General features: G+C 37.8%; 1 pseudogene; it reads right to left on the bottom strand.

Moving 5' to 3' along the window:
- Nucleotides 1–3477: 3477 nt before the first annotated feature.
- LOC136115404 (atrial natriuretic peptide receptor 1-like) overlaps nt 3478–23207 on the bottom strand; it is a 33655-nt pseudogene continuing 13925 nt past the window's right edge.

Here is a 23207-nt window from a genome sequence, read left to right as displayed (position 1 = left end):
TATAATCTCTTAGGAGAGGAGGAACACATCATATATTTATCTGTATCAAGTGCAGTTTTAGAAAAGAATACTTGATAGATTAACCGACTGAATCCACATCTGGGATGTGAACCTCTGTGGTTTTAAAGCGTCTCACAGACGAGCACCATGCTGGTTATCACACTTCAGTTTACCATCTGGTAAGTGCTTTTCTGCAGTGCCAAGGTCGTCAAGGCTTCAGTCAGCAGCCACAGCGTCAGCCACAACAGGTTTCCTTACTACATTTCTTGGGCAGTGAGAGGTACAAGGAGCTATAACAGGCCTCTCTGGAGATATCTGAACTTGCAGCTACATGAGTCACAAATGCCACCCCACACCAGGATATGGATATAGAGTGGTGAAATGGGACAGCATTTTGGTTTGCAGGTGCTATGAAGCTGTATATGAAGTTCTATGAAGAGCACCACTCTGTGTCACCTGGCTGGGTCCAAAACCTGGGATGCCTCCAGAATTCAAACCTGAAGCTACAATTGTCAACAATTTTGTGTCCTTATACTGGGTATTGATCTGCACTAACATCTCCCTATACAGTTATATTTATAGCCAGACATATTTTACATATATATTAATATATAAATGTCTCTATATTTTATATATGCCTATTTTTATACGTACATATGCCTCTGTGGACACAATACAGAAAAAGAAATCTCTGCAGCTGTGCCAGTCTCAGGAGGTAAAAGTAATGCACATCTCACAAGGTTTATGCTGCAACCACTTCTGCTGAATTTGCTCTATCATACATTCTCTAATGATTGCTGCGTTGTATCTAATTTCTAGTAAAAATCTGTGTAAACAAATAGAGCTCATGTTCCTGAAACTTGCCATTGCTTTCGTAGCTGACAACAGAATATGGCTGTAGCGAATGATTACATCTGTCAAAATAACTGAGATTAATCTTAAATACTTGCTAGTTGACTGAAGACACTTCAGGTTGCATATATAACATTCATTTTGTACTTCTGTCTTCTGGAGGAACAACAGTCATATCATCACAGTCATTGGACAAACTGACATTATAAGAACTACTGCTTGAAGTCTCAGGAAAGATATGGCAGATTCAATGGTCCTTGGAGAATAAATTAGTTCTCGTTCTGGAGATGCTCTGTTTGAGTAGAGGATCAAGAAAAAACAACAAAATGGAGAGGCAGGCTGACACTGGTGTTCTTCAAGCTGTACCTCTTCTGCAGATAACCACCAGACTCTAAGTTTATTGAATTCAGCAAGAATCTCTACTACCTTCAGCAGAATTTTAATCCACCCAAAGACATATCAGTGGTGAATTCAACAGGCTTTCTAATAGTCACTCATCACTAATTTCTCTTTAGAAGAGTTTAAACTCAGAAGACACTCATTTTAAATCTTTTAATTCTAAAACCAACACTAAAATAATGCAGAAGATTTAAAACAGAAGTACTGGTACAGATGAACATATAACAACGCTCATGATTTCACATTGACATTTGATAAGACCCTATGATATGCACCTTTCTAATAGAAATTTTAAAAATGCTAACTCGTTAAAAGAATAATGTAAACTGTATTATACATCACGCAGCAATATAATAGAGCAGAGAGTTTCAGAATATCTAGGTAGCATTTGGATAAAAGAAATGTTTGTGCTAAAGGTTATTTCTGGGTTCTAGATAACTGAAAGGTTTATTTTCATAAGATTACAAATAAGATAAATGCACCATACCATGCACTAAAATGAAATTAAAAAATAGAGGAAAGAATATTTTAAGTTTGGAAAAAAATGTGAAGCCAATTAAAAATTTTAATTTTAAAATATTTGGCTGGATTCTATGTTGGGATCTCATGTGACAAGATCAGCTGTGTGTATGTCCCATTCTGAGATTCCAGTCCCATTCAGGTGGTAACTTTCCAACAGACTTCTGAGACAACATTTCACTCAGAATCTTCTATAGTTTTCTGTGCATTTCAAACAAGTCTTCCATACTTCAGAAGGATTTAGCTTGCTACCTCTATTAAGCATCACTGAAAAATCTAACATTACCACTGCATTTGTTTTCCACAGAAGCTGAAGGATATTCTGAGCATGACTCTTCTATTACTATCACACATGCTAACTCCATGGGAACATGGGAAACTAGTCAGCTGCTTGTTTAAACTACACAAATTCGTACTTTATACCAGAAAAATTTCATCTACATGTGTGTTTTTGTACTTGTACCTAGGATTGGGGACAGGCTGGAAAGTACAGGAGCAGGATAAGGAGGGGTAAATGGTGCTGTGTCACTCATGGTCCTTCCTTTTCACCTCCTCACAGTTAGCTTTGGCAAGTCCAGTTCACATTGAGGTGGAGCTGTAGTGACTCTTGGTATCCTTTTTTCCTCTGTTTCACCTATCTAATTCTGATCAGTTCAACTGGAGCTGGCTAAACTCTTCTGAATAGATTAACCCTGAAAGGTAGTTTATTGCCATAAATAAAACCCTAAAAAGTATAAACAGTGCCCACCATGCATATGCTTTATCTTTAAAGAAAGTCAACACCAGCAGTGCTTACGGAACCATGCTCATCAACAGATGACTCCACTTGTAGTGGCGGGTCTCTCTTTACAGGAAATGCTTGCTCAGGAATGACCGTTTCTAGACTGTGTCCTAAATTACACAGTGACTCAGAGGGCTGCCTGATTTCACAGTCAGAAAGCTAACCAGCTTCCACCACCACTTAAATCAAAAAGCAACTCTATAATATAAGCCAATGTCATGAGTAGTTTTTCAGAGAAAACCCAGAACAGCCAGAGACAAGAGCAGCTGTAATGGACTCTCTTCTGTTTAACAACAGCATGCGATGTCTTTCATTTATCTCCAAAGATTTTTAGATCTCTGTATGAAGATGGCAGGTATCACTAACCCTCGACTTTGTTCTTAATTCCTCATTCTGTGTTCCATTCAACAGAGATGAAACAGAAGCAGGAGCACAAATGCTCATTTTGATTTGTATCCACTGCAATTGCACTGTTTCATCCTCCTCTTTCCGTGGGTGTTGCTTTCTAACACAACACACTTCTCACTTTTCCCTTTCAGGGCACAAAACCAATCACACCCACAAGGTTTATCATGGCACTGGATAGCAACACTACACTGTCTCCTTCTTCCCTTTGGGAGCAGTTTACAGGCTGGAATGTCCAGCCACCTGGTTTTGAAGTAACAGAGTTTGCTGGCAGGGGATTAACCAGCAAAACCAAATCAACAAGTGACACCGGGACCTTTCTTCTGCCCTGGGGTGCCAGTCTTACGTATCGTTTCTCAAGATGATTTTTTGCTTTTTTGTATTTTTCCTGTCACCTGTGAATAAAGTGTGAGCTAACACATCCACAGGGCCAAAGTGACACACTATCTATATTTTCTTACTGATTCAGTGGGATGACCTAGCAGACTGAAAGCAGGATGCATGCTGAAGTCAGTGAGTGGCTAGTAGGCAGGACTTGAGAGAGGATCACTGTGCAGGACACCTGGTATCACACTAAATGAAGCTCTGTTGGGGTCCTGAAGAGTCACAGAAGTGCTGGTGACTGTCTTCTGCGTGGCAGAGGCTTTCTTACCTTCAAGCCAGTATGTTACCATATCTCCTTTCCCCTAAAGAAGAAGAGTTATGAGGTTATAGTAGTAAATGTCATTTGTGCAATAATCTTCTTATCACAGCTCAAAGCAAGTCCCCAAAGGAGACTGATGTGCCCATCAGCCATTTTACATACAGCAAAACTGAGGCATAAAACTTTTCCTTAAAAAGAAGCAGCAGCACTATTGATTAAAACAATTGTTTGAAGTCCCATCCAAAACTGGGCCTGGAAATAGGTTAGTCCTCTTATAGAACTCTTATTATGATTTCTGATGTCTCCGAATTATGTTTTTTTTATTTTAAGCAGTTATGACAAATTGACATTACACACAGTACTTCCAAATTTGTCTAAATCCTTCGTCTCTGAATTATCAGGGTTGTCCCATGAACAAGCCCATGGAAATGGTCCTGGTTTAAAACTTGAGCCTGTCCTCTTCAGGGACAGGAAATAGCTTAACCCAAGGACTCTGAGACATAGAGGACTGCATGGGTTAAAATTCAGGGATTCCAGAATATTTTCACACTCTCGTCTCTGAAAAGCTGAGTATAAATGTTGCATACACACCTTGACTTGTAAATTCCCACGGCATACTAACACATACTCTCCAATCTGCTCCAACAGCTGGTATGCGCTTGAACTGCACTGTATTTTAAGAGCTGGAAAGAGAGACAATTGTCACATTACCATAACAATTTAAACATCTAAGACAGACCCATCCCCCTCTGTGTGCCAAAAACTTCAAGACTCATTAATAAACTCCTCCTTGTGTTTTTTTTTTTTTGTGTGTCTTTCCCATCATTCTTGTGTTATTTGAAGTGTTTGCACACAAGCTCCAGTATTCTGGCCTCTTTGTGAGAGCATCTCAGGACAAATACGTGGCTGTCAACAAACACTACTCTTCACATCCTGCATCTAATATCATTTGTCCACCATTCACAGCTGCCTGGTTGAAGTTACTGACAAGCACCCTTTTCATCTTGTGAAGAAAAGTGTACATAGTTCTACCTCCTGGTCAATAAAGAGCCAGCACTTTATTTGCACATACAGTTTTCAGCAAAGTCTAAACATCAAGGAAAGTGCCATCATTGCTCTGCCTCAAAACTCATAAATAAAAACAGGAGGAAGAGAAAATAATTCCACTAATTTTTTAACAAGGTGATTTTTCCTTTGTTGAGAATTTATCTTCATGTAAACCCTGGCTAACTTGTCTTTTGCAAATGATGGAAGAAGAAATAAGGAAAAGGACAGATAGAACAGATTCTGAATAATCCTACTTTTGCCAGAAAACAAAATGTTGCCAAAATTTTGAAAATTAACAAAAAACCTCTGCGGTCCTTTTGCCTTTAACACTCTGCAACATGGAGTAAATAATTATGCTTCTTTGTTGGAAAAAAATCCCAGATTATAGTAGGACAGGCTGATTTTTCTCATTTCATAAAATGAAAGTCTTGTAATATCTACTTTTGCTGTTGTTGTTGTTGTTGTTGAAATGTTTTTTATTGAAAGTCTCAGAACAATCTCTGTAGACCAGCAAATGCATGTTTCAATATATCCAGATACATATCTCTGAAAAATTCTTTCCAGTAGATATGTGATATTTTAACTGGTCATTCTGCTTGGGAACAAGACACTACCACTCAGATTCCAGCTGACAGAGATTTTAATTTATATTTCTAGTTATTAATTATGCAATCTATTTTAAAGTTATTATCTTAGGGTTAAAGCACATTAATATAATTTGAAATCCTCACATGTATGTGGCCAGAGAAGTAGGGAGATAAAAGAAAGTTTTAAAAGATAAGAAGCTCTGTCTTTATACTTTAGTTTGTAGTGTTGATGCACCATATGAGAAACAGACTGACATACAGAATGAAAGATGAAATGTGAAGAATGATGGAAGCAGATTTTGAAGACATTAGTTTTAAAACAGTCGAATAAGGTCATACAAGGAGCCTGAAAGGAGGAGGAGGAGGAGGAGGAGGAGAAGGAAAGGAGTTATCTGAAAGACTGACAGAGGAAAATGAAGTTATACTTGTTCCACTCAGGCCAGCATTTGCTATGAAAAAATATATAAAATGATGAAAGCAATGAATCCTAGCTGATTCTCAAATCAAATTCAAAGATATCATATAGGATCACTCCTCTGACTTTCTTGTTTTTAGTAGATCATGATAGTTGTTGAAAGCATCAATTTTTAAAATTTAATTAAACTTGAAAATACCTTGGATTTTGCCTAATTCAAATCAATTTACAAAGCACTGCAGTGTGAGCCATTTAAGGAATGAAATAAGCATATATAAGTCATCAAGATTGTTTGCCCTTCAACTCTTTTATTCTTTTCTTTGGTTATTTGTTTGTTTTGGGGTTTGTTTGTTTGTTTGTTCTTCAGTCTAAAATATTTCATAAGTTGAGGTTCAAATGCTCATGCTGGCTAAAGAATAAGCTTGTTAAATAAACATGGAGCTCTGTTATCTCCTGGGAAGAAGTGAAAGTAAGGATATGTCCATTATTTAATCTCTAGAGATTTCTGTCTAATCTCTTTCCTGGAGTGCACATACTATTTTCTATACTGGTTAAAGACAGACACAGCTCCCCCATGGTGCCCTACCACCTCTTGTGTTCTCCATTATAGGAAGTTATCAGAGAAATAGAGGAGTCATGAAAATATTTCAGCTATAAATTCAGCTGGGTGTCAGGAAGGAATAGAAACAGTTAACATATCCACTTACCTCGAATATTATCTGATTCTTACTCATTTTTATTGTAGAGAACTTCAAAGCCCTGAAAATCCCTCTCTGAGACTTGGGGAATAAAAGGATCTTGTTACAAAGGATGTAGAAAATATCACTGGCATAATTTACTCATAGACAGATTGGACCCAGAAATCAACACCCTCCTTACAGGATTTGGAGTCATTTAAACAGGACAGAACTCAAAACTCAGCATAACGTTTTTTCAGAACTCATTAAGGGATGGACAAAACTACATCTGCAGTTTGTTCCTTCTTACCTTCACTGGTAGATTCCATCCTGGAAGCTGTGTTCACAGTATCTCCAAATAAACAGTACCGTGGCATTTTGGTCCCAACAACTCCAGCTACAACTGCTCCTGTTAAAAACAAACAAACAAACAAACAAACAAACAAACAAACAAACAAACTCCAAGATATTTTTTGGTTTTAAATCAGATAATCAGTCATACAACCTCATGGCTGCTTCATGCACTACCTTACATCTCATTCATGAGCGAGATAAATACTGAGTGTCAGTATTGTCTTACATGGGTTATACGTCTGAATTACAGATGGGTTCCAGACCCATGGAGGCAATCGCAAAAGGGCCTCACAGAGGATTGGTGGGGGAAGCGATGGTGGGATGGATGTAATGTGTGTGAATTTAGGCACCTGCAGAATTATGTTTCAACATGACAACCAAATATTTTGAGTGGCAGTAAGACAGGAATGCTGCAAACAGGAGCTGGGCACAAAATGTTCACTAGTCACATGGAAAAGCAGGAACAGGAAGTAACCTGCTCCTGTTGAAGGCAGAAAGTGGGCATTCTGATTCCTTTCTGTTATCCCCAGGAGATTTAAAATATAGAAAATATGATCTCTTGCTGAGACAACATAAGTCACTTAGTTTGCTTATTTTGGGCTGCACAGCATGTGTCCAGCCCTCGCTGCCTCTCAAGAAGGAACTGCAATCACACATCAGTTTAGATCGGGGAGCTGGGAGTCTGAGAGTGAAGGCTAGATCAAAGAGTCAACAAGCAATTCATTGTTTTGAGAAGAAAACAGCTGAAAAGGACAAGTGACAGACACACGGCATGACATAGCAGTCCTCACTGGGGCACTGGGGCCATGTGGTGGTTCCAGTGTTTTATGGAATAAAACATTGTGTTCCAAATATTCCAGGTATCCAATAATTTATTCTGCTGGGATGATCTCTGTGAGTTGTTCCATTCCATAACAAGAAGTTGTATTCTTATTCACACTGAGAGGAAATTCCACTACAGAAATTTTTGCTAAACCAGAGGAAGACTCCTTTGGAGCCCTCTCAACATACCTGAATGGATTCCTGCTCTTATCTTTAGGAGGGTGTCGGGCTTGTGTGGGATCTTAAAAGTCTTGCAGACATCCAGAAGGTCTAAAGCCATGCTTGCGATCTCACCGGCATGAAGGATCCCGTTCTCTTTGGGTACTCCTGACACCACCATATCTTAACACAACAATGCAATTGTGTTAACCTTTGACATTACACACAAATTTAACAAAGGGTGCTGCATAAGTTAGAAAAAAATAAAGCCACATTCCTTCATATCCCACAGCACAGTTGTGCATGTTGAACAGAGAAAGCCAGAAACAAATGAAGGATAAGGCCCCAGCTCGTGTGAGTAATTACCCTAGCTCTAAAAAATGTTGGATTTCCTTTTCACATTTCCATCAGATTTATTCTCTCTTACCCTTTCTTCCTTCCTCCCCACACTGAAGATGCTTGAAGTAGGACAGGTAGTGGGAAAGTGCCTGTTAATATCTATTGTCTTTGGGCAGATATAAAGAGAGACAGTGATTCCAAGTGGGCACTGTCCTATGCCTCCCACACTGACTGTTACTGTGCAGGACAAGAGGCAGGTCTCTTCAAGATCCCCCAAGTGCATTTCTTCAGGAATTTTATGCTCCTGAATGTGTTCAACCTTGCCAGGAAAAAAAAAAAAAAAAAAAAAGTGGTTTTTTTCCACATCTTGTAGAGGATTTCCTGTCTGCCTCATCCAAATATCCTGCTAGATCATGCTAGGTTTTTGACGGAAGTCAGTTTTAACAGTAGTATATCCCCAGCAGATTTATATGGTAGCAAACAGAAAGCTATTTTCCTAAAAATCCAAAGAGACAAGGCAGACAAGCTCCTACAGAGTATTAGGAGACATAAGGTTGTTGTGGTCTTTACAAGAAAGACAGAGATAGTAAAGCTTATAGAATGGCATTTGTGCTCCCATGTAAATTTTTCATTTGTGTTCCTGTGAAACAGAAATTGCCAACTGGGATTAATCTGTTGCTGAGGTTTAAAGTTAGACTTTACAGGTCAGAGGAACCAAATAAACAGCAGTGGTAGGTAACTCAACTCATTCATCCCACCCACAACACCCACAAATTGTAGAACTGATGAAAGGTATGCAGGAAAATGTTCCTTAAGTTTGCTAGGTCTCAGCAAGGACTTCTCCCCTAAATGTTTTATGCGTTCTTCCCAGTGGTAAGAAGCTTTTCAAATCTCCTTCATATGTTCTTCCTTGTCATCAAATCAGTCTCTGTCCTGATGAAATACTCATACCCCATCATCGCCCACAGCTCAAGGAACTTACAGGCATCTCCTATTGTCTCCACCTTATAGACATCATAGTTGTCTATAATTTCATCAAAAGTGGTATAAAGCTTGTTCAAGAGATCAACCACTTGGTACGGTGTGCTGCTGCTGGACAGCTGAGTGAAGCCAACAATGTCACTGTGAAAACACAACAAAAAACATACTCATCCGCTGCCTTAACCATTGCAGATTGGTAGTCCTAAACACAGTAATAATTTTTCAGTGGAGCTACCTCAACCTTCTGTTTTTCAGTGTTTCTTTCACTAAAGATCTTACAGAAAAGTTTTGTCTTCAAATGTTTACTTAAACTGAAAATGGACTCCCTCCATTTAAAAGGACTGACTGACCTAAGTCTTTTTGCTTACCAATGCAGTAAGCCATTTTTTACAGCTGGACTTTAATCTGTAACAGCATAAGTTGTCAATTTTGGCTTATGTACAATTGCAAAAAGGACACTTAATGTCTGTCCATTTATGACAAGTGAAAATATGCAATTTATATGTTGCTACATGCACTCATAACAAGTCATACTCTGTAAATCTATGTGGACCCTAAGGACAGGCAAATTTCCTTTGCACAGTTAAATGCTTATGAAACATACATGTCTCTGTGTGTAACACACATGAAGTGACATCCTGCTGTGTGTTAGAGCTCCACAGTAATCTTGTTTTTTTATTTAAGTAATTACAACGAAAAAGGGAGACTTGAGAATTTTGAAAGACATTCATTTACAGAGCCGAATGTTGCCAGCTGGTATGATAAATTACAGTTTAGATAGAAATTTTGTACTCAGTTGGGAGATTCACCTCCACAAGGAGCCTAAAATTTCTGCAGTAGGATTCAGTTCCAGTCCTATCTTTCATTTCTGTTTACCTGAAAAAGATGGTGGCACTTAAGTAACTTTGAGCTTGTGCATGTTTTCCCTGCCTGAGATCATCTGCTACTTGCTTTGGCAACATACCTGTTGTAGAAAGTAGAGCATTGTTACTCTTTTGACATGGATAAAAACACACCATGAACAGAACAAGTTTAATTAAAGGTGTCAAAATGATGTTTGTAAATGTGAAATATACTGAAGATGAAAGCACACTTTAACATCAAAATCTGCTCTGCTGTGAGTGAGAATTCACAGTAAATCTCACTGATAACAAGTCCAGATTTTTCAGAAAACCCATAGCTTTTAGTTCAAACAAGCCAATATCCAACATTCCAAGTCAGATAAAGGTTATATTCTAATAATGTGATGTTACTAACTCTTCTTTGTCAATTCTTTGCTAGCATTTTCTTTCTGTGTTGTTTACTATCTCCTCTTTTTTTTTTTTTTTTTTAATCTTCTTTACTTCTCATATCTTGCACTTTCACAGCCATTTCCTTTTCTCTCCTATGTATTATACCTGTTTCTTTATGACTTTTTTTCTGGTGGAATTCTGGAAGGTACACTGCCATCAAAAGTAACATCAGTCTAAAACCAATTCGCCAATATCTATAACTGTACAGAAGGACTGACAATCAAGATCAAAGTGAGAGCGTTATGCATTCTGCAGTCATAGCTCTCAGATGAGTACACCAGTTTTTAGGAGGAAAATATAAAAAGTAGCTAAATATCCTTCCAGCTTTGCAAGGAATAAGTATATTATTTCATTGTCAACTAAATACCTATTAAATAATGACCTATCAAATGGTTTCTGTTTGTAATTAGACAGTTAAAATCAAATTATTATTGAGAAGAATATCCGATATTTTTTGCTATATAACTTACTATACAACAGACGATCAGTCTTCTGTTTTTCATGCATTAAATCCTGTGTTCTCTCAGAAACCAGTATCTCCAGATGTTTGCTATATTTCTCCATCTAAATAACATAGAAATTTGCATAAAACAGTCCTTTTACTGAAACAGATTCATAGTTGGATAGGATTTAAGCATTTGAAAGATTCTGCTTTGAAAATATTCAGATAAGACTGAGAACCAAGATAGTTAACTTTTTTTCACAAAATCCAGAGATTAGATTTCTCCCTAGGTAAATTTATTAATCTAGGTTTGAGACTGTTGCTTATACGTAAGAGGGCAGAAGCCACTTCCAGACTTCGCAAAGTCTCGTCAATGTTTATAAATATCTCAAGGGTGGATGTCAAGAGGATGAGAACAGACTCCTTTCAGTGGTGCCCAACAATAGGTTGAGGGCCAACAGGTACAGACTGAAGCACAGGAGGTTCTATCTGAATATGAGAAAAAACTTCTTTGCTTTGAGGGTGCCAGAACAGGCTTGCCAGAGAGGCTGTGGAGTCTCCTTCTCTGGAGACATTCAAAACCCACCTGGATACATTCCTGTGTGATCTGCTCTGGTGAACTTGCCTTAGCAACTGGGTTGGACAAGAAGATTTCTAGAGTTCCCTTGCAACCCCAATCATTCTGTGATTCTGTGATGAGGGGTCAAATCCAATGCAGAGACCAAGCTTCAGACATAGTTAAAATATATTACCAAAACTGAGGTATCTATCTAAGTCTCAGTCTTTTATCAGAAGTCTACAGTGCTGTTCCAAAAACTGTCCTGCTATGCTATGCTGTGCTTCATGCATCCTTGCTCTGTCTGTTGAAACAGGTTGCAGAGACAGGAGTCTCCTCTACTGATGGTCTTGAGATACTCTGCTCAAAAGGCATCTGTAAACGTGTCGTTTGTGGCAAGTAGGGTTTCTATACCTCCAGTACTGTAAAACCATCAATGAGCCACTGAAAAAGGGGAATACCATTTCCTGTGAGTGCATTAAAAACCCAACAACATTTGACCGAAGAAACAAAGGTGTTCAGCCCCAAAGAAGTTGAGAAACTTGAGAAAAACAGACAGAGCTGGAATGAGAAGGAAAGCTGGGTCTTGAGCAGAACAGCAGCTACAATCAGACCACCAGAGATGAATAAATGACTGTGAATCTTCTCATCAAAAAAGGGCACGAGATCAAAAAAGAAACCTGAAGGATAGAGGTGAAAGTTATTGCAAATGAGCACATTGATTTGGATTGGAATAAAAAAATAAATTTACCAGAGTCATCATCATGTCAACAGGGCTAACTTTATTAGGATTCATCTTGTATAACATTTTCTTGACTTGTTCAAATGTAGGCCTTTGGGCTGGATTATTTTTTCTGCACCTTCTAATTAACTGGAGCAGGGAAAAAGAGTGAGAAAAGCACACAACATTTTGTCATTCCAAGCGTAGCCAGCATTTCCAATTAATACTACTATTTTCTCAGTGCAAACTGTGCATGTGAAGACCGATTTGCAGCTAGTGAAGAGTAGCAGAGCTATACTGAGGTCTCCAGATTTCTACAGATTCATGCTCAACAAAGGATGTTAGTTCATGAAAATGCTACTGTGGGAAATCATGAATTAGATGCTCACATTACTTCTGCCAAACACTTCTTAAGCTCTTGTGTTATGCTGTTGGAGTCACATATTGTTTTCAGAGGACTTGTGTGTACACAAAATTCACAAAAGATTAAAACTCAACTGCTTTTTAAGGATATTAGTGCCTGACTAAAGTCCAGTGCTGCTTATGAGAAGTGTGTTACCTTCAGGTTACTGAAAAACACCAAAGATGAATTGTATAGCTCTTTAGCTGAAACAAGGATATCACAATCTCATTCTGATTTAATTGAACTGGGAGGGGGTGTACTTTGTTTTATTAGGCAGTTTGAAGCTACTGAACTCTTAAAACTTTTTCAGGAGAATCAAACCAAATTCATACTTTCCCTGAGACACATACGTCACTATTTATAAGCCCTTTGCCAGCAAGCTAAATAGATATTACTGATATAAAATATGCATGGAACTCAACACTTTATAATAAAATGAAAATGCACAAAAATCAATGACTGAATATAAAAAACATAATTTACCACACTGACAAATTGAGGGGACAACTGAAATTTTCAATTTGTCAGAATGACTGTTTTTTTATTAAAGACAAGAAATAATTTCATCATGCCTTTTCTGAGATGTAATTCTTAACTTCTGGGTTTTTTGCATTCATCAAAGGCAATATTGCCATAAAACTTCTGTGGCATGTCTTAAATTGACTTCAATAAAGAATTTTTGTGCACAGTATTGTGTCTTACTCACCTCTATATAATCTGTGGGACATGGGCAAGAATTCTCAGCCTTTCCTGAAATTAATTCTGCCAAAGATGGACACCAAGAATATTCACCTGAATGCACATCATCTTTCTAGAGAAAAAGGGATTACACAATGTTAAAACAAGTGGTGTGCTTTTTGTACCACTAATTGAAAATACGTTGCTATGATCATTATTACTGTTATGACTTCTTCTCTACCACTTCCAGATGAGCTCTTTTACATGAAAGCACAAGGAAAAAAAAAAAAAAAAAGATGAAACCCAGTCTAAACTGGGTGGCCTTGTCTTAAAGCTTTTTCATAGCTGAAAGACCTTAATTTCGTTGTTTAAATGAAGTAAACAACTTTTATAACAAACAAATACCTGTCAAGATATTGGGTAACTTCTGAGAAACCACAAAGCCTACATTGGTCTACTATCACAAACTGTCAGAAATGGAAGAATGGCAATTTCAGGTCTTCATTATTAGAATTCTTGTTAAGCAAATTTCAGACAGGAGAGGGTTACACATCCAGAACACCTAGTTTCAATTTCAGGGTGCATTTTTTGGTGTTTGCCTTACAGCACTGACCATGTAATGCATGCAAGGAAGGCATTTTCCTTACCAACAACAGCTCATTTGCTCTTTTAGCATGCTCTTACTACTGCAAGACTCCACTGAAAGAGCCTGTGTGGAGCAGGAAAGTGAAGAAATAGTGGGAGAAAAAGGAAGATGTTATGGCATACCTTCCCTCTCCCCACCCCTGCCATTCAGCATTATGGGGCCAACCAAAAGGCAGTTTTGGAGCTACGCTATTTTTGTCATATGCTTTTCTTTAAAGTGCTGAAGGGAGGATTGGAAGATGCATGAAGAAGCCCTGATTGCACCTTCCATTGAAACTGAACTTGCACCCACAAAATCAAGAGAAAAATGCATGCTTGAAAAATAAATCAAATGTTCGGTTTCTCAGTGTGGTTTGTATCTTAAGCTGAAGCCGAATCAAAGTTGTCATGGAAACATCAAAGTTTATCTCTACTTACTGGCACGAGGTCACTTCTCGTGGCAATTTCTAGTAAAATGATGGCATAACTGCAGAATGAAAGCAAACCAAAATCTTAACAAAATAACTGTTAATGACATAAATTATTTCTTCTGTCCCTGATTTCTTATTCTCTCCCGTGTTATGACTGAAAGACCAATATGCCAAAATTGAGGGTGGCAACAGTGCTGCTGTCTGTTACTGCTCTGTGTTTTCAGCGGTCTGTCACTGATCATTTCATAGCAGTCTCCTCTCACAGTTATCAGTCTCAGAGATAAAGCATTTGGGTTTGATGGACAGCAAAGCAATTTTCTCTGGAAGAATTAATGGAACCCAGAGCGGATATATGCATGGTATTACATGATATTTACTAATTAAACATACAGGACAGGTTTGTGCTGTAATCAAGAGGAGGGTGAAAGTTCATCAGGATCATCAGCTGGAGGAGTGGTTTCTTTTCAGCATTGATAACTGTTCTTGAAAATCTCTATAAAGTCAACGATGAAACAGTGTGTGTCCAGAGTACGACTTTTGTGGAGAGCATTTTTGGTTGTTTTTCTGAATCATATTTTCATCATAATCATCTTCTTCAGATGAATCAAGGTCAAACACAGTAATTGAGGTGAAGAATGGAAAAGATGAGGTAAAAACTGAGTGTTCAGTCTTCTTATTTAACTCAATAGAGATCTTTAAGAGCAGTGACATCTAAGAAGCCAAAATCTCCTCCAGCCAGCAATCCTGGTAAAGATGTTCTTGCCTCTTTATGTGTTCAAAGTGCATGAAAATTAATTCCCTGCATGTGTCTGTACTAGATAACATTTATTTTCATGGGGAATGTTGGTTTGCAATCTGTTCTATTGCTAATAGTTGCTCTGTTCTGTAATGCATTCTAGTTATATAATGGGGTATGTCTGTCTTTCTGTCCACTCATGGACCACCACCAACAAATAAAGTAATTAATATAAACCATGCTGAATAATGTAGAAATTAATCTGATGAGATTTTTATGTTAATTTGAGGTATATTTGGTAGTAGAAAGGAACATCAATTGTGTTGAGATAGCAAAACTGAAACAGATTTTCTAGGATAGTAAACAGATGATGGTAATTCTGATAAAGCAGTATTGATTTCATTCAGCTTCAGCAGCACTGCTCAAAAAAGTCCTACCATAGTGGAAAGTGAACTTCACATAACAATTATAAATCAAAAGGAACCAGTCTAGGAGAAACTGTGACTGGAAACAGCCTCTTCAGCTCAAACAGGATTTTCTCTCATGCTCCTGTTCCCATTTCCATTTTAGCTTTCCCATCTGACCAACACATTCCCTGGAAAACTTCAAAAGCAAGTGATTCATCTGTAGGAGCACACAAAATTACAAGTCCCATTCCTGCAGTTTCAGCTAATTTTTAGTTTGGGCCATATATTCAGGAATATTAATGGAATTTTTGCACAAATAAAAACTGAGGATTTCAAAACTGGGACACTGCTCTGTGGCCAGTGAGCCCCCATACATGTACCAGGAGGGCTTAGCACCTGCTCATATCATTAGACACAAACTCTGTCAAAATGTGAGTTCTGAAGAATAGGTTGGTTAAAAAGACAACCCTTTTAATGTTAGAGGGTACAGCTCTATCTTTTTTTCCCTTACTGTACATTGCTCTTGTTCCTTTTCTGATTTCATTTCTTATTGGCTCTTCTTTTTTACCAAGAAAGGATTAACTGTGGTACAACAAAAGAAGACCTGGATTTTGCAGACACAGAGACTGACAGCAAGATAGATTCAGCTAGCATTCACTTAATCTGTCAAAAGTTCATTGTAGTCATCTATGATATGAGCAAATCAGCTTTTAGCATGATTTTAAGGGAAGTCCTTAGCAAGAAATGGCTTCAAGAGGGCAGGTTGCGTACAAAGTCAAGTGATGGTATCTAATTCAAGCAGCGGCAGTATTGATTTCAGGTAAGTACCAAGCAAACATTTCTGGAATACATTTTGGCTGTGGGGCAGTTGTAAACAACAATGCATAAGACAATCCTAAAATCATGGCTTAGTTGGAGGACAGTACTTTCTAAAGCCAGTCCATGTTGTAAAGATAGACTGACACAGGGCAAATGACAATAGACAGAAGTATCAACAGTGACAAACTGCCTTTAGCTGAGCTATTTTGAAGAAAATTCTAGGGGCATGTTTGAGCCTATAGATGTACGTACTAATGAGACCTCAAATTCTTACTTATGTAATCTGATAGAATGAATGAAAAATTAATAATATTCTAGCACATAGTATATGCATACATTTCTTTACAAGGGGATAATGTGCATTCATCCAGTAAATCTTATCTAGAAAGTCATATCTTTAGTCCATACAATTTTTAACGAGTCCTAATTTAAAAAGGAGAAGACTCAAACAACATTCTCTGTTTCTGCAACTAATTTTTCAATAAGAGCCCAATAACAGTTGCTTAAGGCAGTAAATACTTCTTGTGGCCTAGTGTAGGCCACAGCAAAACTCAGAGCTTTTAATAAAAGGCAGTAACAGCTACTCCTTGGTAGATGTTGTTAATAAACAGTGCTAATGACCATGCCTTCTGCTCAACTGGGTTGCACTGTCGACATTTAAATCTCTAATTGAATTCCAGTTCTTTACATTCTACTAGCTACCAAAGTCACCAGGAAATAGAAGACTTCTGCTCAGCTTGGAATGTGGCAAGAAAAAGTAAGAGAATAGGGCCACAAAACATTTTGTAGCACATTTCTGCATTTTTCCCTTTCAAATGCTTTCAGCAAACTACTGTAAATAACCAGGCAGAGGAAGTATCACTGTTATGCCACAGAATACACCAACACAGGGATTTTCCTATTTAATACAGAAAATTCATGCAAGAACCAAGAATGTGGGTAATTTTGTGAAAAGCCTGGTTCAATGACTCTTTCATCGGATTATTTTTCTCTAAAAATTCAGTTATAAGCCCTCTTATCTGAAAAATGGCTGGATAGAAGCTGTCCGTCACTGGCAAGGCTGAATATGAGAACCAAATAAGCTATTGCACTGCAATCTCCTATAAAGACTTTCGAAAGGAAAGGGATGGTGGTATTCGCTAGTGCATTCATTTCCTTTTTCTACCTCTATATTTTTCTCTGAAAAGCAAATATTGCCACAGTGTGTTTGCAGAAAAATAATGTATTGACACTAATTATAGAATTACAGGGTGCATATGTGCATTATGACATCCTGAAAGATTGATGTTATTAAGGTATTGCCGTTATTGAAAATAATGTACGTTTTCATAAGAAGCAGCAACCAAAAGGGAATATTAGATAATAGCTGATCTTTATACCTTTTTATCTACCAGTTTAGAGCAACTCCTTATAAATCATTAGATCAGCTCTGCATTTATATAATGTCTGTGAATTCAGTATTTGGTTATCTACCTTGAAAGAGAAGATCGTGTGATATCTATGCTCTTCTGTGTTCCAGAATCAAACCTTTTTAAAATACAAACAAACTTACATGCAGGGTGACCACAGAATTACATTCGGCCTAATTGTTATTAAAGAATACTCAACTCGAGATGAGACTTTTAAGTGTGAGGAAAAGAAAAATTTAACCACCTGTATACATCTGTCATAGGATTGGGTTCGAAGTCTGAAAGGGAAAGGATTTCAGGAGCTGTGTAAACCTGTATCAAATGCTGTTGATATGAGCTTGTCCCCTCAGGAGAATCTTCTTTTCTGTATGACTGCAAACCATAATCTAACATGAAAGAACACAGGAATCAAATTATTCGGTGGGTACTTCTCTGAAACACATGCATTAGTAGACAGTAACACTAGTCTAAAGGAAATAATTTTCTTTATTTGAAATACACCTCTGAGTCTAAAACTAGTGTGTGTGTAGTGGTCATATTACTCTAAACCAACTACAAATATAGTATCTGGAAGCCAAATATTTGTGTGAGACTTCATGACAGCACAGAAGTTGAACTACATGGGCCCTTCCAATCAGAATTATTTTTATGATTTAATAAAATTATATCGAGAAGATAGGCTCATTTCAGTGCAAGGTTTCTGTTCTACTTGTACCCTGATCTTATCTCCAGTGGCAGGTTCCTGGAATAATTACAAGTTAGACAGACTAGAACTACTGAAAATCAGATGGTGGGCTTTACTTGCACACCACGAGCTTCGGAATAAAGGCAGCATAAATGGGAAACATCTTTGCAGTTATGCTTTTAGCCTAACATAGAGTAGACTCTCAGCATGTAACTCAGCATCAGAGAGGAATAACTGACTTCGGCTTTCTTGGATATGAAGTCTATATGCATTAGTGGGTTATCTGGGCAATTTTGAAAATTGTTTCTTCTCTATACCTGCAATCTTACAAACCCATCGGTCATCTATCACACAGTTACGAGACTTCAGCCGTCCATGATACATTTTGTGGTGGTGAAGATAGGCCATTCCTTGTGCAATATCAGTAGCAAAAGAAAACCTGAAAGACAAAAATCAATCAGCTAGTATTTCCAGTAAACCTTCACTCAAGAGAGGCTCCAAAGCCTTCTGAAGATAACAGAAAGTCTCACTCTGACTGAAATAGCTTTCATTTGTGTTCCCATGCTCATTTTTCCAAAACAAAGTGGGTTGCTCAAAGCCCTTATCTCCCACTCAGTTGTCACAGTCCACAGACCTCTATCCTCTTTTAAGACAGCTGAGTTTCTTCTAGAAATTCCTGATACCTTTGTATCTTTGAAAGTGTTTTCAAATGTTTGCAAGAGAAACCATTTTTATTAACTTTCTCACTCTATTTGGATGTTTTCCTCCCTTACAATCTTCTTTGCTGAAGGCAAACATAAGCAGAAGTAGAGTGAGTGTGCCAAGAAGATTATTCTCAAAAAACAATGTAATTGCCTTTGCAGAAGTTTCATTGGCAATGTGAGCTCATTTTTTGTATTGGTAAATATAATAAAATATTTGTAGGTATGCTAATCATTTCACCAACGTGTCTTTACAAACAGAGATGAAGTAATTTTGAACTGAATAGGGATGTCCAAGATATTTGAGAACAAAGTGAAGTTACATGGAACAAAAGTCTTAAAAACAGTTTTGCAGCATAACTAGAGATGGTTTGAAAAGTCATTGGCTTAGCATGACCAGTGGTACACATATGATTGCTCAAGAATCCAGAAGACAAGTTGTTCTGGATATTTGAATTAGCCTACTTGCTTTCTTCTTCGTTCTCTACATATCATAACACATACCTGTCTATTCAAGGACTTCATCTAAAATTAACATCTTGTCCTAAACAGCACATAGCACAGTTTGTATCATTTAGCTTTTCAAAAGTTTTTTTCTACCTGAAGCCCCAGTTCAAAGGAATGTCTTCATTGAGCAGAACATCACTCAGACTGCCTTTGGGGCAATACTCTGTAACGATGGCAACATTTGGCACTTCTATACAACCTCCAATGAATTTGCAGAGATTGGGATGGTCAAGTTCCCTGTGAAAATCAAGAGAAATCACATCACCTCAACAATTTTCATGTATGTCCCCCCTGCTTTTTGTAGGGTAACGAGAAAACTAAGTGCCTTGTCTCACAATGTAGAGAGAAAAGTCAAACAGGCATGAGGAAATTTTGATCTCATGTCAAAGCAGTTTGAAAGAAAGAGGAATGTGAATTTACAGTCACATTTGGGTAGATTGCAACCCCTAAAGAACCAATGTAAAAGTGGAAAAACATACACTTCTCAGGTTTCACTTCTTACCTCACTTGCTTTACTTCTTTACGGATGGATTTGGACAGCGCGAATGCCTTCTTCATTATTTTCTTTATGGCCACTGTTCTACCATCACTGAAACAGAATGAAATGCTGCTCACAGAGTTTTTGGCCAATTTCATAAACCAGCCAGACTACAAAAATGGACTGGATATTTTTTTCTGTAGTGATCAGCTTCATATCTCTAGAGATGAGGCACAGAATTTAAGCATGTTGATATGTTGGTGTAAATCTGAACCTGAGTACATGACAGGTGACAGGGCCCTGTTCCTATGATAAGGGAATCATTAGTGATTACATTCATGAAACACATACAGCAACATCCCTCCTATCCATTGCTTCTGTCTACTGTTTTGGAGATCCACCACTGATAATTAACACCATTTTGTTCTTACGGGATGAGGCATTCTCAGGGATGAAGCAGCTGAGTTTGATAGACAGCAAAGCAAAGTTTCTTGGAAGAATAAAGGAATCCAGTGGATCTACATGCAGGAATTCAAGTGATACCCACCAAATAAATACAGATTATGGGATCTGTGGTTTTGCAGATGTAGGTACTTTGCCAATGAGACTTAATGCCACATTCTTACATGTTTCACACTTGATGAATGTGTTTGACCTTCGTTCATCTAAGGAAGATGATGAACATGATGAAGGTATTCAGAAAGAAGCAGCAAAAATGTTCACTGTGCAAGATCTATGCTGGACATGGTTTATTATCGATGGAGTGGCTCTGATTTTCCAGAACAGTGATCTATGCTGAAAAGGCAGCTGTTCCCTCAGCTGATGATCCTAAATGAGCAATCCTGAAAAGCACAGATCCTGCCCTGTGCATTCAAATGGTAGGTAATGCTTTCATCTTTGCACATGTGCTGCCCCTAATTATTTTTTCATGAGAAAAAATGCTTTCTGGATAGCAGGATATGGCTATACTGTTTGCCTATATAGTTGTATGATGAGCATCTTTATAATGTGATCCAGAAGTGAAACACTCTGTATCTTCAGTCACATCAGCTGGTTTAAGGACAAGATTTCTAATGTGCTTCTGTATAGGATGTCACCCTTTAGTACAAAGAACCTAGCTGAATGTTGCTTGGATTTTAGAAAAAGGACTGCCTAAAAGCCTTGGTTCCAAATGTTTGATCAGCAAGGACCATTCATTCAAGACACATGACGCAGCCACAGCCTTTTAACATGTCCCCAAGAGAAAAGGAGGAATGACAACCAAAACAGAAGCCTGGCTTATAAGATATTCCGCAGCCAGTGTGTGGTACAAAAGTTAGACAATGATATTAGTTTGCTGGATTTGGCCTCACAAGAGAAATGGAAGCTTTTGCACTACCTGTCAACAGTAAAGTGGCAAAAAACAAAAGGCAAAATGGAACTATAGAATAGTAGGTACTGCAGTAAATGCACAATATATTGACTTACTATCTCCCAGTGTGGGTGAAGTGCTGTTTCCTGGACATGTTAGCAGCTGCTGTACAAGAGCTCAGAGCAGTGATACAGCTGGCGGTGGAGTCACTGGGTACTGGGGGAGCACTCATCATGCTTCCTGTTGCTGTCCGTACTATGCGATCTAAATGGGATGTGGGATAAGAAAAGGCACCTGAAGATGCATATTATTGCCAAGTTATAGACGCCACAAGCAGACAAATGTAAAGAATTTTCCAAATCTTTGAATCTTGGCTGGTCTTACTAACACTTAAGACAGAAAGCCATTGCTTGAAATGTAGCTGCTGCATAAAAAGTGAAAAAGTTCCAGAGGTGTTTCATTGCCAGAGATCTTTCCACTAATTCACAGGGTTTGATGCAGGTTTCATTTCTGGTATGATTAGCCCTTGCTGCTACTAAGATGCTGAGGACAGAACCCAGGGAAGCAGAGCAAGCCCTGTACTGTACTTTAACAAGTCTATTTGGAGCTCCTAAAAGACTGTAAAGTACAGAGATGTGGGAAGTGATTCTGACACTAGAGGAAAGTCAGAGAAGAATAACAATACAGTCAGATGAGAAAAAAATCAGTGATCTCAAAATACGTTTGTTAATCTCTGTTGACCGGCTCAAAGTAACAAAGTGGGTTTCAAAACGAATTTGATGAATTGCATATAATTTCACTATATCTGATTAAAATCCAGATTTAGCTAACTAATCTCAGCATTGCTGAAACCTCTCAACTCTTCCTGGTATAAGTATCCAGTGAAGTATTGCTGAGGAAGTTCATCATCTCACCTTGCATCAGGACTGCCATGTTCTCACACCACAGTATTATCCATATGCAGTTCAAAATTACATTGACATTTTGAGTCTTTCTGTAGCATTCCACCCAGAAATGTATTAGAGAACCCTGAAAATAAGACTGCACATTTATATGTGGTGCAATACACCAAAAAAAAAGGGTTATGCTAAAAAAATAAAGTTCATTATTTTTCACAGCACAGGCTACATGCTGTTGGTACAGCACTGCTGATGTCTTTCCATTTACATAACTGTACATTTCAGGTTGCTCTGGGTATCTCTGTATGGCTCTGTCCATGGAAGACATACTGTCTGTTTCCAAATCGCATAGTATTATCTGTCCTCATTACTCCTAGATGGTTAATTATCACTCTTAGGTCTTAAACTGTATTGTTGCTTTGCAGGCTCCTCTCCAAGAAAACATCCTCTTCCACTTTGGTTTTTTTTCAGATTAAATTAAGTGTGCTATTTTCTTGATAATGCTTCTAATTTCCCTCAATTTCTTTCTGTTATTTCTCCTCCCACATGATGTCTATGGCTTCTTCTAATTCACTATCAGCTGAAAATTTGCTCATGTTCCTTTTTGCTCTTAATATATCAAAAGACACATTTCCTTGAGTGTGTTCCGTTTCTGTTTTCACAAATCTGGATTGAAATCCGGCTTGGTTAATGTTCTCAAATTAATTTCTAAGTTAACATCTGTTCTTTACAGCAATGAGGATATCATATCAAAACTACACAGAAATTAATCTTCAAGTCCAAGGCTGAAAGTATCTCTACTACATTTTAACACATGAGTGTCTTGACACTTTTACTAGCAACACAATGACATAACACAGATAAAGTAGACATCTTTCTAGCAACTCCTCACAGAGACAGAAAGTGAGAAAGTATACATCAGCACAGATCTATCAACTTCAGCAGATTTCTGCAGATTTACCCTCTCTGAGAGTCTTGGCATTGTTTTCCTTCTGAATGCTGAAACAACGAACACCAAAGTAAACTAACCTATTTTAAGTGCAGCATAGTAAAGCATACAATAACAACTGAATTTATTCTTAATATTT

The sequence above is a fragment of the Patagioenas fasciata genome, chromosome Z (assembly GCF_037038585.1).
Source record: "Patagioenas fasciata isolate bPatFas1 chromosome Z, bPatFas1.hap1, whole genome shotgun sequence".
NCBI lineage: Eukaryota > Metazoa > Chordata > Aves > Columbiformes > Columbidae > Patagioenas > Patagioenas fasciata.
Note: the sequence above shows the minus strand (reverse complement) of the source record. Positions and strands in the feature narration are given on the sequence as shown.